General features: G+C 41.8%; 1 protein-coding gene across 2 annotated transcripts in view; it reads right to left on the minus strand.

Moving 5' to 3' along the window:
• gpc6a (glypican 6a) overlaps positions 1 to 16,866 on the minus strand; it is a 185,205-nt gene that overhangs the window by 52,795 nt on the left and 115,544 nt on the right. The window lies entirely within an intron of this gene.

Raw genomic sequence — 16,866 nt, forward strand, 5'->3', positions numbered from 1 at the left:
TGTTTACGCACACATCAATATGTTTACATCATGTCTGGGCATTAACAATACTCAGTGCAAACCCTCAGGGTTCTTTGCTTCATTATAAATCTAGGACATTGCTCCAAAGACTGTTTCCTCATCCAAATGTGTTGACAGTCAACAATCACAAACACAAAAGGAACCTGCAAGACCTTTATCTAGACACTCAAACACACACTATTAGTAAGAGATCTCTGGAGCAACCAAGGTGTTTGTAAGAGGATGTGCAACATCACGTATGAATTACATTTCAATGTGCTTAGCTTACAAATAGCTTATTCATAAAAACAAATCATTGACTTGCAAACATGCTAATCACTGCAGTTTAACAGAGAGCCACAACACTTCTGATTTATTCATCAATTTGCATTGGTAATTCTAAATTGTGAAAACATATCAATGAGATATAAATGTACGCCTATGTATCATTCTTGTACTCTAATTACTTTTTAATAACTTTACATCTCAGACACTCAGTGCTTGACTTAGTTCTTTCTGGAACATGTGAATTCACTAACACACCAAAAGCATGCAATTACTTTGCATCACCAAAATACATCACTCAGATCATCTGACGCAGGTAATTTACTCAGGTACAGAGTTGTAATGATTCCCTGCTTTTTTTGTCAAAACCCTAACTTCTGACTTAGCATCTAATCATGTCTTTTGAAAACAATACAAACCAAAGAATATTCTCTGGTTTTATTTAAATGGTCAAAACAAACCAACAATCACAGAGACCATAATCTTATTAGTGTGAATAAGTCTCGGCATGAATCAATACCTAAAACGGATAACCCATCAAACTGCCACTTTGCATTTTTCATTATAACTTTGCGATATTAACATCAATACAGAGGAACGGCTCTATTGATCGTGTCGGATAGGGAGGTATCAGTTGTGAAAATAATGTGTTTGATACTACCGCTTAACTCTATCTAATCTCTCCAAAAAAGTCTGGCAAGTCTTGTTTGAGGTGTAGTTAGTGGTTAAGTGGTGAGGGCAGGGAACAGTGATATCAATAACACTTCATCTCTGTGCACTGACATTTGCAGGGATGTGGATCAATAAGCGAAATTATAGTCACACCTACGGGAGCTGTTCCCTATGAAAGGGCAGCAGAAACACAGTTCCTCTACCACTTAAGCAGAAGTAGAATGACATAGGATCATAGGTCATCAACTAAATGTTGATGCAGAGTGCTCATTGGACTCTGTGCAGCTCTATGAGCTGAGGGGGCGACGCCTGACGGTATAAGCAAGGGCCCAACCATTGGAAAAGTGACTGCATCTCATAAAAACTGCCAAAAAAAAACCTTGCAAAACGGTTTCTGTTGACATACTGTAAGACCAGTTATTTTGAATAGAAAAAAACCCTACCTTGGACTAGGGCTGCACGATTTGGGGAAATAATCTAATTGCGATTTTTCTGACAGATATTGCGATTGCGATTCGATTTGCGATATTTGTTTTTAAGCGACCCAACGGAAGTTTATTGTAAAATGCGGCCATATCTCCGGCTAGGAAGGTCGCATCAACATGCTCCCGTCTCTAGCACCCCTGCAGCCCGAGCTACGAGTGAAAGAACTAAACTTACATGAAACTTCCGTTGGGTTGCTTTAAAGTCAAGCTTCAGTTTAAGATTCACCCTGTAATAGATGTAAAACATGTGATGGAGCATTACTAACCTGACTCAGATGGTTTGTTTCACCAAACCATCTAGGAGAGCTCCATTGGAAGCCATTTGAAAAGGGCAGGCACTTGGCCACAAAAATACTTGTCAGGTGATTGGATCAATCTGTCGTTGCAACCCAGTCTCACGGCATTTCGTGTTCACCAACACGATTTTTAATCTATTGATTCGTGTTCACCAACACGATTTGCCCCTTTTTTTCGTGTTGCACAGCACGATTTTAAAAGCAATGTATTTCTACTGCCTGCAGCACGTCTTTTTCTCCGGTCGGGTCGAGGAAGACCGGAAGCTGTGTGGTTCATAAAAACATGTTCTTACTCAATATCAAGCCACAGTTATTGCTTTTATTTGAAATCGTATAATTTCGGACTTTTGTTGCCGTCTGTGAGGAAAATAAATGGGACTCAGAGCCTCAGGATACTGAAATCTGTATTTTTTAAATCTTTTTTTCCTTCTAATTTGTTATTCTTTTCAAAATAACACACTATTATTTACTCACCAATAACACACAATTATCCTTGCTTTTATTTATTGGTTTAATTCCATAATCTCGGGCTTTTTTGGCGTCCGTCAGGAACTGAATTTCAAAATAAAAATAACCGGAAACAGACGTAGGCATTTCGAGCGATTACCCAAGATCCTCAGCTATGGTTTTAAGCTCGCTTATTGGATGTTTTAGCCGTAATGCATGCTGGGATTTGGTGTTTATATGATATGAAATCCGGAAAACATTTTAAAAGAATAAAATAATACTTAATTCCGAGCGCTCTTGCTTTTCTCTTTGAAAGTCATCACATAACGGCATTGTAATACACGGTTCGGCTGCATTGTATATTACAGATCTGCCGTAGTTCTTTATTTATGGAGCCCTGATGAGAAGACCTTTGGAAAAACTGAGAAAATGCCGCCGAAACTGAATACTTGACGTGGATCATAAATATATTCAACAATTAAACAACATCTTCAATTTCTCTTCACACAATACGTCTCCTTGCAGTATCAACACTAATTCGGCTGACTTTTACATTTGATCTAATTCACAGATAGGTTATATTTACACCATAACGGTGCACAGCTGATATAAAAGGACTGTAGTTTTTAAAGATATTACTGATTTTCTTTGAATGTAAGAATATAAATACTGAGTCTGAAATAGTATAGCAATATGCTGTAAAATTATGTGAAAGCATGCATAAAACTTCACATTTTCAGATGTTGTACGAAAACAAAAGTGTCCTACACTAATAATACAAAGTTATTATGGCTGTGTGTACCTTGTGTGCACCGCCTAGTGGTTAAAGCACGTTATTGAATTATTATGTTTTATTTGATTAAAAAAATATTAAGAGTACATACTTTCATAGGGGGAAAGTATAAATATAGAATATAAAAAATCAAGAAGATACTATAAGTGATCTCTACAATAAAACAGTTTAGTGCAGAATGTACAAAGATATTAATAGGAGGAGGTGCAAAACAGAAAAACGAATTAACCTTTATTTAAACATTAAATAACAGATTAAGGTCTTCTTTTAAATAAGAAAAAAACTTTGGGGGTATCTATCTACAGATAAATATTAAGCCTGACAAAGTACTTAACGTCTAATATATTGCTTTCCTGCAATGTTAACTATGTTGAAGCACTTATTTTAACTGATATTATACACATTAATTATACTCTTATGTATGTAGATAGAATAAGAAATGTGCAGAATATGACAGTTTAATGGTGGAGGTACACACATATTGATAGATGTCTTGTAATGCACTGTTGAGGAACCTGTGACCCAAGTGTGTCATTCATTGCATAACTACACCGTAGTTGTGTATATGATATGTCAATAAACCTTTGAAAATCTTGAAAGGGATGTGCAAAATAGCCATAATATACAGTCTTTAATTAACTATTAGTAGAGAATAACGAGTAATGAATATGCTTTATTACTCGTTTCCATTCATGTCAATTGCAGATACATGTTTAGTCTTCTCAAGCACCAACTATCAAATATCTCTCCCGATTGTTGGCACTTGACAATCACCTTACCTGAATTTTACTCAGGTGTAAATAAAGTCTGATTTAAGGGTTGTTTATATTTCACATAATTAATCAGAATCTGCAAAGTAACTCAAATAAATGCAGTGGAGTAAACATACCAGGTTAACCTCTGAATTGTAGTGGAGTATTACAAAGTAACAATGAGCTGTCATGTGGGTATTAATGCTGTGCATTATGGACACAAACGATTTTCACCCATTTATTAATTATATGTTTTACATTTGATAACACCAATGTGTTTAATACTGGCAACTTCTAATTGTGGGAAAAAAAAGAAAACGTTCAGTAGAGACGTCCCATAATGTAGTTCTGGGGGGGCGTTCGATTCCAGTTTTGGATAGTCTGGCGTGGTTTCGTTCCATTTCACACAGCTGTTTGACGCTCTGCGTAACCTTACGGGGACTGTAGTCCTAAACGATAGCTGGGGATTATGGGTAGTGTAGTGTCTTCGGCCATCCTAAACTCAGAAATGTTGACAATCGCAATGATGCTCGAAATGTCCCTTATAGGCCTACGTCTGTTTCCGGTTATTTTTATTTTGAAATTCAGTTCCTGACGGACGCCAAAAAAGCCAGAGATTATGGAATTAAACCAATAAATAAAAGCAAGGATAATTGTGTGTTATTGGTGAGTAAATAACAGTGTGTTATTTTGAAAAGAATATCGAATTAGAAGGAAAAAAATATTTAAATATACAGATTTCCGTATCCTGAGGCTCTGAGCCCCATTTATTTTCCTCACAGACGGCAACAAAAGTCCGAAATTATACGATTTCAAATAAAAGCAATAACTGTGGCTTGATATTGAGTAAGAACATGTTTTTATGAACCACACAGCTTCCGGTCTTCCTCGACCCGACCGGAGAAAAAGACGTGCTGCAGGCAGTAGAAATACATTGCTTTTAAAATCGTGCTGTGCAACACGAAAAAAAAGCGGCAAATCGTGTTGGTGAACACGAATCAATAGATTAAAAATCGTGTTGGTGAACACGAAATGCCGTGAGACTGGGTTGGTCTATCACCTTATATCATGGGCCACTTCTGATTGGTTAACAATGGCTGGTACATGTGGAGCACAGCACTTCTGATTGATGTGGATGACTGACACACAATAAAAAAAGAAAAAAAATGTGAAAAAAAGAAAAAAAAGAATCGCAATTTCGATTTAAAATCGATTAATCGTTCAGCCCTACCTTGGACCTATTATATTATCCTATTTGTTTCCTTTATAAATGTATATTTGTTTTACTGATTTATTTTAGCCATTTTAGCCGTTACGTCACTTAGACCCTTACGTCACTTGGTACCCGGAAGAAAAAAATGGAAAAATAAAAATCTCCAACGAGGCGTTCTGGGGCAGCATAGACAGGTATTTTCTGTGTTAGAGTTTTACTCGCTACAGGGTGTACTTTGAGGGTTTGTGACTTTGCAGACCGTTTACATGCATAAAAACCTTTATAACACACAAGGGGATGGGTAATAACCGGAAAAGCATGACATGGGACCTTTAAAAACATCCTCAGTGAGCTGTGAGAACTACACTACAATAAAATCACTGCAAGACTTTTCTTTACAAAAACGACAAAACAAATACTTTCCTTCCTTTCTTTAAGGCATTACTTGAGTTTTTTTCCTGATCTGCTACCCAGTGGTTCAGATTATTTTTAGGTAACTGTGATTACTTGGTTACGCATAAAAGATGACTTGTGTACAACTAACAATTAATGACTGTTGGTAGGCGATGCAACACATCTTATCTTAAGCATCTTTGAGCATAAGGAAAAGCACTATAAAAATCCCATGTATTATTATTATTATTTTCAGTGTCAAAGCTGAACACTTTGTACTGCATTCATTGTTAAACCAAAGTTTTGCTTTACTGAGGAGTGTTTAACATGGTAGGAAAACTTAAACTTGTTCAGTAAGAAAAAGCTTATAGGAGACTTGTTAAATTGACAAATGAGATCATTGGGGTAAATCGAGTATAGCTATCACAATTACAGTATAACAGGCAGCACTGAGGAAAGCCAATACCTCTCACTGCCCTGACCAGCCGCAGCAGAATGAGTTTGAGCTCCTGCCCTCAGGCCAGCATTTCAGAGTGGCTGTCATGAGACCTAAGGAACATAAAGTCTGCCTCCTCTCAGCGGCTATTGACAGGGAAGGATATTAAGCTCACCCGCTTGACTGAGCCAAGTGATTTAGAGGACAGGTGAGGATAGAGGAGAGAGCACTAGCTCGTTTAAACAGAGGTGAATAAATAGCATAAAGTTTAATACTCAACCCGGTATTGCCAATTAGCATTGCATTAAGTTGTAATAAAATCAGGAGCCCTGTCTCAGCCAAGCAGAGCAGGGCAACCATCCAATGCAACCCAACCTCATCCAAAAAGAGCTGAATACAATTACTCAAACACACATTTGTTGTATTTAAGTGAATGTGTAAACACAAATCCATAGAGAATATTTGTAGAAAGTTCATAAAAACTGTGGCTTAAGTGTCATGGACAGAAACTTGGCATGGGACAAGATGATTAGATTTTGGTGGTCATTCCGATCTGGATTAGACCAGATCAAAAGATTCACGAGTTTAAGACTGAACTATTGGCAAGAGCAAGACAAAAGTGTTATAGCACCAACATAGATTTGCATGATATTCTCACAAAGGGAAACATTGAATACTTTTTATGATCAACAAAGAGAAATCAAAAAATAATATAAATATCAAAAGAGAACAACATGTACTAATGCATTTACTGTTCTTGCTATGTACTCCTTAAAGTAAAGTGCATGTCTGATTACTTATGGTAAATTATTATTGTGTGCTCATGTATTGTTAATAAAAAACTTGGTGAATTTGTTGTTCCTAATCTCATGTCCCATATGATTGGCATTGCAATTGCAGTGATTGATTGGCCAATCTAATTTTGTGAAAAATGTATACTGATTAACAAAAGACAGATGTTTATTATCTTTGAGGTCAAACATGTTCTTGCTTTTATATCATACAAATCAGTATATATCTACTTATTCCACAGGTATATAAAAAAAAAGATATAATGTAAGACTTTCATACAACAACCAACATGTTAAACCTGAAACGACTCTCCTAAAAACACCACTTCATTTTTAAAGGAAGATAATCTTGCAGACTGGTATAGCATTTGTAGGAAATAAAATCAATATACTGTATGTGTGGCGGAATTTAAAATTAATACACTGTTTTATTCTAAAACCAGATATTCACTCCACTCGACTTCCGGTTTTGTGAGTAGTAGCTCCAACTTCCGCCTTCGCAGAGTATTATTGTTTGTAGCCATTAGCATGAAGAAAACAGTATGTTATGAATGAGAATATGAGGAGAGTGACTTGTGGCGTTACATATTAAATACACAAAGTCTAATGCTCCTTATTGACATTATTAATCACTCGCAGGAGACGATCTATGCCACATCACCATAAAGCCAAAGAGGAAGACGCTAAGCCAATGGGAGAAGACTACAGATGATAATATGGGAAGCCAACAGGAAGTCCGTCCCACCACGACCGCGGAGAGAGAGCACACTCGGGCCAGAGTCACTCATTGCAAATTCATTGTATCATTGTACCATTGTTTTATTAAACACTGTTAACTTGTAAATAAGCTTCCTGGACTCTTTTCAGCTAATCCTAAACTCAGGGCTAAAGAATTTTACACATCTGATATTCTTGAAAAAAAAACATAGATTATGCTAACTTGTTTTTTCAACTTTTTCTAATGCAAGCCAATGCTTTTAGGGGGTACTGAGTGAATAGAGCTGAACAGAGACCCCACTCCTCTGTCTGCTAGTGGCTCCACCTTTGAAGAGCACTCCTGTTTGTTTACTCCCAAGTCCCAAATTGGGTGTGATGCTTGGTTAGATTTCCATCAGAAGCTTGCCGGAGGTCACTGCGGGGGGCCAACCCGAGTCCTGTGAAGTCTTCAGCTGCCTATGTTTAGCAGAGTACTGCTCTAATACCACCGCCTAAAAAAAGCCTCAGTGGAATACAGTAGAGAGAGAGAGAAAGAGAGAGAGAGAGAGAGAGAGAGAGAGAGAGAGAGAGAGAGAGAGAGAGAGAGAGAGAGAGAGAGAGTGTGTGTAGAGGGGAAATTGGCAGCTACTCTGTTATTCATTCTATGAAAGGCTCAAAGACCTTAAATGATATCTTCAGCTGAGTTCTGACAACCTATTCTTCATATAGCTTAATGAATATGTGATGGATTGGGAGCATGAGTCAGCCATATCAATTGCTTTGAGAACTTGTTACTTCTACATGCTTACTAAATAACTTTTACAATTGTGTCACATAAACATTTAAAACAAATGAGCTGTTGATGAACAGGATTTTAAATACAAATCCAATTTAACCATAAGTCATGTTTATATTTATGGAGAACATTTTAGGATTTCCAAATTTCTGTGATCAGATCAAATAAAATGGGCATGAAATTAAATATCATGTTTCTGCCTCTTCAAATGTAGGTTTACTATTACTTCCATGCAGACTATTTTTGACCTTTTGACAGTTAATTCCAAAGAGAGACTAGTATTTTCAAAAAGGGTTTTGAGTAAAAATGTGACTTTGGGTATGTCATTTTCAGGCTTGCAGACAATAACAGAGGTTTATGTTAAACCTTTTGGCTTTTATTTTATTCAGATTGTACCCAGAGGAAACCCTGTGGCTCTGGTTAATTAATGGTTTTAATAACGCATTACTTTATCTCTCTTTATTTGATATTGACATTCACTGACATTTCAGTATTGTGTAATGATTACATAATTGTTTTCTCTTTGGTATAAACAAATAATCGATTTGCAACGCCATTCATCCATCTCTCCATTGACCGACACAGTGGGTTGTATTGGCCTGGTGCTTTACTGCTGGCTGCATGGTGCCAACTTTCTTTCTTTTTTAGCTCCAGGCTGCACGCTTAGTTATTTTCTAATGGAAAACTCTCTTTTTTTCCCTTCACCCAGAGGGATTTGGAGACACACTTACAATTTACCTGCAAAGTCTCTTGTGAAAAAACTTTATGTGAAATGTTGAGGACAAACAAAGCCCTTTCTTCAAATCACTTATTTTATGACATTATTACTAACTCTCATAGGAATGTCTGCCCTCAAATCCCAGCGGCTGAAGGTATTCCTTTTACTTTTGGTTGTTCAGTCAATACAATGTTGATGCAGTGAGCGGTGCTGGAGTGTTCATTGAATACAACCACACCAAGATACATTTCCGTCACACTATTCAATTCATCCTGAGTAGCGACCTATAACATCAGTTTTAATAAACATGCTCTGGTTTCCCGGCCAATGTTGAGAAACTTCATACTGGAGGTTGAAATATTGACCAAAACAACGTTGACAAAAAGTGCATCTTTGCCTTTTTTTATTTCATTTATTATTTTACTGATTTGTTCTGATCAACAGTGTTCCTTCAGATATGAGTTTGTAAAGAAAAGGGAGTTAACAATGATTTCACTTGATCATTGGCCAGCACTAGGATCACAATTAACCAAGTGATATGAAAAACAAAACAAGAAAGAAAATCATACTGAGCTCTGCATGACTGCTCTGGAGTTAATGGGAGGGCCTGATTGTCAAGTCTTGTGACAAACCAGATAACGGTAAAGGTCCAGTCAGGCTTAGACTGTGTTCAAAATAATCCTGCAAGGCCTTGTCTTCAGGATCTAAAGGCATGTTACATCCAAATGATGTAAACATGTCACATACAGTCCATCACAAAAGGTCCAAAAACACTGACTGAGGTAATCATTTGTTTGGTATTGTTGAATGTACAGTATATATTGTAGCGTTCACAAGGTGAGTCGGAAACAGGCTTCTCGTTATTAGGCTTTAATAACTCTTGTTTGACAACAGATGATCACAGGTACACTTGTGGGTTCAACCTCACACTACCCTAACTCCTACCCCTACACATTAATATATAGCAGTGTCTACGTCACAACTCCCCGCCCTCCCCCGTCCGCTCCCCCAACCACAGGCCCGCACCTCAACCAAAATCACTGTGCAGCTCTATGATTGGCAGAGAGACGGGGGATTCCTGAGTGACACCCTGGACATCCTATGCAGGGTCGCTACACTACCCCCCCACTACAAAGTTCCTCGCCCACGAGGAACAAATAAACACAGCACAACACTACATCTACACACTGTACTTTGACTAGGAAGGTCTGGGTGGACTACCATCCCTTCCAGTGAGACCAGGGCGCATTCTTGCCCTCTACAGGAACTGAGGGGTCTCACTATAACTTTACTACCACACAATGTCTCTGAAGCGACCTGGGGGTCGTGTCTGCCTTCTCGGCAGGGGGACTGGGGTCAGGAGGACCGGGGTTGCCGGATCTGGCCCAGGCGGCGAAAAAATGGGGGGACTCTCAGTCCCTGATGGGGGACTGCTGCTCTGTTCGCCGGGGGGCCTGAGTGGGGATGTCAAGGGGACGGCTGTGGGCCCCGATGTTCCTTGGGTCTGTGGGGAAGCGACTCCTCTGTACGGAGCCAACCTGTCTCTGTGGAGCACCACTTTTCTCCCCTTTGGTGGCAGCTGCACCCTGTAGACCACTTCCCCCACCCTCTCCAGTACTCTGCAGGGACCAACCCACTGACTGTCCAGTTTTGGGCACCGGCCTTTCTTTCATTGTGGGCTGTAGACCCAAACCAGCTCCCCGGCCCGGAAATGCTGCCCTCTGGTCCTGGTGTCATAGTTCCGCTTCTGTCCACCTCGTCCAGTCTCAGCTCCATCTCCTTCAGTTCGCCTCCGAGTCTGAAGGGTCTGCTCCGCCTCTGCCTTCATCGAGGCCTCTCTGTGTTGGGCGTTCTGCTCCATGGTACTCCTCTCCGATATAGCTACGCTTGCCTGCTTCTGGGACTCATCCAGCTGAGATTTACAGGTATCCAACTCTGCATCTGTCCTTTTCAGGTCTTCTAGAGTTTTCAAAGTCTCCAGTTGGGACCTTGTAACCTTGCTGCAGCACCTTAGCGTCTCTACCCATCTCGCTGATCCTCTCCTGGTACTTGATGTAGTCCCTCTGCAGCTGCCGGACCTCCAGCTGCTTCTCCCTCAGCAGCTCCTCCTGCTTACCAGACTCTGCTTCTGCTCTCTCTCTCTGTGCTTGCCTCATGTCCTCCTCCAGCCTGGCGGCCCGGTTGCTCTCGCTCTGTGCCTCAGCCTCCAACTCGGCCCGCTCCCTCGCCAACCGCTCCACCTCCCGCTGCAGCTCGGCCAAGTGCTCCCGGTTGTCCGCCGCCTCCTGCTGGTAGTCTGCAATGCTGCCGTTGACCTGGGACAGCTGGTTCGTCAGACGCTCCTCCAGGTTGTCCTTCTCGGCTTCCAGGCTCCTGAGTAGCTCTTTGAACTGCGCCTCCCTCTTGGCACCCTCCTCCACCAGGCTCCTTTCTCTCTCTTTGCCCTCTTGGAGGCACTTCTCCAGAGAGGCCACAAGTTTCTCCTTCTCTTTACTCTCCTGGAGATCTCGCTCAAGAGAGGCCAGCTCCGCTTTGAGTCTAGCCTCCTGTTGCTGCCGCAGTTCCCTCTCTGCCTTGACAGCTGCTTCCATCTCCCTCATTTTCTCCTCTAATAAAACTTGAACACTTTCAGTCATTTCGGTAACCCATACAGGCTTCTCCTCCTCTCTGCAGCTCCTCACAGCCGGTGGTACCGGCCCTCCGTTGCTCCTCGCCGCTACACTCCACACAATCTCTCTCTCCACAGCCATCTCCAAGGCCGCCTGCAGGGACTGTGGATGCTGCAGCTGTACCCCAACCCTCAAGTCGGCAGGGAGGAGAGCCCTGATGAATTGATCACGTGCCAGCTCACTCTGCACTCCGGGTGGCATGTGTGCATATGCCCGCCGCTTCAGGCTCTCCACGTCGTTAGCCAATGCACGCAGCGTCTCTCCAGACTTCCTACAGCGGTTACTCAATTCGTTCCGGAGCAGCTCTGGCGGGAAACACTGTCCAAACCGCCTCTTCAAAGCCCCCGCTAACGCTTCATAGCTGTGTTGGTCCTCAAGGCTAAGTAGTAGCAGACATGAAAGAGCCTCGTCTGTGAGGCACAAAGCTAGCTGTAGTGCTTTAGTCTCTATTGACCACCCCCCGGCATGTGCAAGTAGTTCAAATTGGGCATGGAAAGCCTCCCAGTCTGCCTTACCCGAGTATTTGGGTGTTTTCACGGACGCGGCGGCTGCTACTGGTTGATGGGCGCCGCCATTGTTGTTTACATCCAGCTTGGAAATGGCGCGAAATGCCGCTGAAGACCGCCACATTCCCGCGTCTCTAGCCATCTTCACCGCCGACTCTCTCAGGCGCTCTCTCGCCTCCCGTGCACTCCTGAACTCCCCACTCATGTCCTTCGACCACCCGCATGCTCCATCTTCCTCTCCATCACTACTTTCCTGCTTCACTCCCATCTTGCTGAACTTTTCCATCTCCGCTAGCTTACCGGCTAGCTCCGTGACGCAGTTACGAACTCCCGTCAGGATAGACGTCCTCCGTTCGAAAAGTCACTTCTGACTCCAATGTAACGTTCACAAGGTGAGTCGGAAACAGGCTTCTCGTTATTAGGCTTTAATAACTCTTGTTTGACAACAGATGATCACATGTACATGTACACTTGTGGGTTCAACCTCACACTACCCTAACTCCTACCCCTACACATATATATATAGCAGTGTCTACGTCACAACTCCCCGCCCTCCCCCGTCCGCTCCCCCAACCACAGGCCCGCACCTCAACCAGCATCACTGTGCAGCTCTATGATTGGCAGAGAGACGGGGGATGCCTGAGTGACACCCTGGACACAGGGGCGGATCTACCGGGGTGGCATGGGGTGGCAACTGCCACCCTAAACAATAGCCTTGCCACCCCAGCTGCCACCCCAGTTGGCATCTTTGTTTTGAAAGAAAAGTTGTGGCTCATCGGACATTTATGAGAGAAAGTCTCTAATGTCCGAGTGCAAGTGAATGCAGCACAAGATGCACGTCATGTAACCCCTCCCCCGGTCCTGGCGCGAGAGTGGAAATATGATTGGTGGCGAATTCACTTGAACGGGGGGACGGCGCAAAACGAGAAGCCTTTCGGACCCAATCACTGAAGGAATGAGGTAGTTGCGGTCTACAATGACAGAGAAGAGAACGTCAAGTTTGGCTGTACTCAGCATTGAATCAAAACGCACTACAGCTGTTATATTAATAAGTTTGTGAGGCGTTTTTCTGAACAAAATAGTAATCGCCGCATTCAGCTGTAATAGACGTGCCAACTTGATGCTCTGCTCACGGATGACTCGATGAGAATAACAAACTGTTAAGATGATGACCTTGTATGCGTATATATTTTTTTCTTTGAGGGGGTCTGCCCCCAAAAAACAGTTTTAAGTCCTGAGAAAGTAAAATAAGACGGTGTGTAAAACTACACTGCCCAGCCAACAGAAAGTAACCACTTTGATTTAACTAGGCCAGTAGGTAAGGACCTTCCTGGATAATAACTGCAGCGATGTTTATGTTTTAGCTGAATACACGTTTTTTAACCCTAACTGATGCAGTTAGTCACTTCTTTAATGTTTGTTCTTTCTGATGTAAAGTCAAGGTTGTAACTGTATATCAATAATGATATAATTACTTGTTTTTCAAATTTGAAGGAAGGTGAGCAAGCATCTTGATGAACATTCATCATTAACTCCTCCAAAAAATATAGTTTATTCAATAATAAATGAATATGTGAATCATAACAGTTCTTCACTATATCTGTAAAGCGTCTTTGAGCACCTGTAAAAACGCTAACAAATTAAATCTATTATTATTATTATTATTATTTATTAACAGTGATTGACAGCTGATAGGAATAATATGATTGTTAATAGTATCATATTCATTCAGACAAACATCGATGAGACAGTTAATTAATGTACTTATTGCAGCAGTCTGCATAGATTTGGTACCCCTGCTAGTCTAAGAGTGAGACAAACTCATTCAGTTATTGTTCAGTTAAAATTCATTAAATTACGTCATTAAGGCTTTACTGATGTGCCACAATGATATCACCTATGTGATTGAGTTAAAATATTAATATTGTGGCTTTCCAAGTTAACATTGATTGTAGGGGTGTAACGGTCCACAAACATTTAGATACGGTACGTACCTCGGTTTTTAGGTCATGGTTCGGTTCGGTACGTTTTCGGTACAGCAGAAAAAATTATCACAAAACATTAAATATATATTTTTTCATTATTATTAAACTGTGACTAATGTATTCAAATAAATACAAAATATAGTAAAGGTGCAGCATTTCGATGAACTGAAATAATCTGTATTTGAACTGTACTAGTACCTAAGCAGCCAGCTTGACATTAGGACTTGCTTGTCATTGTATTTTCATGTTGTTTAAAGAAAGATGAACTTGTCCACATTGCTTGCTGAAAGGGCAGATCTGCTGGCACTAACAATGTCTCCTGCTGTGGAGAACACCCTCTCTAGGGACAGTGGCAGCAGATACAGCCAGGTAGCGCTTTGCTAACATGAAAACATAAGGATATTTGGCGTTTGTAATAGCTTTGGCTCGGTCTGAACTCTTTGTGAGTGGTGGAGGCTTCCATGCTAGTGGGAGTTGGGTTTGCACTTCAGTCTTTTTTCTTTTGGTACCGGTGATATTCACATTCGGGTGACCAATGTTAGTCTCTTCTCCTAAATCGGAACCCGGGGTTGCGTTCCGATAATCCAAAAATTAGCTCCTAAGTTCTAACCCTATCTCCTATTCCTTGACCTCTGAGTGAAACGTCACGGGGTTAAGGGATAGTGGATAGGAGAATTCAAAAGGATTTAGGAGAAGAGACTGCGGTGCTTAGAGAATCCAAATGCACTTTCACTATCCGACGTGTTTATGATGCGCCAGCGGACGTCATGAATGTGCGTCTGCTGCTGTGGGGAAACTATGGAAACTACAGTTTTCTATACAGCGGACTACAACATTAATGTATAATAAGAACGAGGGACTACTGTAAACTCATCTAGAGACTCTGCACCGTGCTCTGATGCTGTTGTTTTATGCTTTATGAACGGGGACAACAGAGAAACATATTCTTCATGACCAAAGTTGGAATTGAAATAAAAAAGGAAAGTGAAACTTATGCTCGTCACCCTCTCCCTCCGGTCCACATTAATACAAATGATCCCAATACGTATGATTGTATGAACTATTAAAATATCTTAAAATAAATACAAATGGATTTATTATAAACGTTAGTCCTTAACATCTATCACTGTGTATATCACCATTCAAACATCTTTTAAAAGTTGAACAAACCCCACACAGCTCAGTGAAATGTTGACTTTATTTGATCATTTCAGTAAAAACTAACGTTCATATTTCTCTTTTTGATTATAATACTGATGAACGTTCAAAACAAAGCACTTTGGCAACTTACCACATACGTTTTAAAATGCGTAATAAGCACCGTAACTTTCATGATATAATTTCTCCCATTATCGTTTGTGTCCGTGAACGGCCGACTGTTGAGTGACGGCAAATGCTGCGGCTGCAATGCATTGTGGGGCAGCATTTTTACATTACATTACATTACATTGCATTTAGCTGACGCTTTTATCCAAAGCGACTTACAATAAGTACATTCGACCAGGAAGACACAACCTTGAAGAAAACAGAATCATATAAGTACATCAGGTTTCATAGAGCCAAACATTTCAAGTGCTACTCAACTGGCTTTAGATAAGCCAGTCCTTTATTAGTACAGTATATAAGTGCTTTGTTAATAGTTCTATCGCTCGAAGTGGAGTCGAAAGAGATGAGTTTTCAGTCTGCGCCGGAAGATGTGCAAGCTATCTGCTGTCCTGATGTCAATGGGGAGCTCATTCCACCATCTTGGAGCCAGGATAGCAAACCCACGTGTTTTTGCTGATGGGAACTTGGGTCCTCCTCGCAGCGAAGGCGCAGCGAGTCGTTTGGCTGATGCAGAGCGTAGTGCACGCGCTGGGGTGTACGGTTTAACCATGTCCTGGATGTACGAAGGGCCAGATCCATTCGCATCATGGTAAGCAAGTACCAGTGTCTTGAAGTGGATTCTAGCAGTTACCGGAAGCCAGTGAAGGGAGCGGAGGAGCGGAGTGGTGTGGGAACATTTAGGAAGGTTGAAGACCAGACGAGCCGCTGCATTCTGGATGAGCTGCAGAGGTCAGATGGCACATGCAGGTAGACCAGCCAGGAGGGAGTTGCAGTAGTCTAGGCGTGAGATGACGAGAGCCTGGACCAGAACCTGCGTCACTTTCTGTGTCAGCTGGGGATGTATCTTCCTGATGTTGTAAAGCGTGTATCTGCAGCAACGGGTTGTAGCAGCTATGTTTGCAGTGAAGGACAGGTTGTTATCTAGGGTCACACCCAGATTCCTTGCAGTCTGAGTCGGGGAAACAACTGAGGTGCCGATGTTGATTGTTAGGTCAAGAGTGGGACAATCTTTTCCCGGAAGGAAGAGCAGCTCAGTCTTGTCAAGGTTGAGCTTGAGGTGATGAGCAGACATCCACTGAGAGATGTCAGCTAGACAAGCAGAGATGCGTGCGACGACCTGGGTCTCTGAGCGGGGAAAGGACAGAATTAATTGGGTGTCGTCAGCGTAGCAGTGGTATGAAAAACCATGCGGGCTAATGACTGATCCGAGTGAGTTTGTGTACAGGGAGAAGAGGAGGGGACCAAGAACAGAGCCCTGAGGGACCCCTGTAGTTAATTGACAAGGGTCGGACTCAGACCCTCTCCAAGTCACCCTGTAGGTACGGTCTTTCAGGTATGAGGTGAGGAGGGAAAGTGCAGAGCCTGAAACTCCAAGTTTTTGGAGAGTGCGAAGGAGGATCTGATGATTCACCGTGTCGAATGCAGCAGACAGGTCCAACAGGATGATGACAGAGGAGAGGGATGCAGTTTTGGTAGTCTGCAGTTCCTCCGTGACAGCAATGAGAGCAGTTTCTGCGGAGTGACCTGCCTTGAAACCAGACTGGTGCGGATCCAGAAGGTTATTCTGATGGAGATAACAGGAGAGTTGTTTAAAGACAGCGCGTTCA

This window comes from Gymnodraco acuticeps, unplaced genomic scaffold (genome assembly GCF_902827175.1).
Source record: "Gymnodraco acuticeps unplaced genomic scaffold, fGymAcu1.1, whole genome shotgun sequence".
Taxonomy (NCBI): Eukaryota; Metazoa; Chordata; class Actinopteri; order Perciformes; family Bathydraconidae; genus Gymnodraco; species Gymnodraco acuticeps.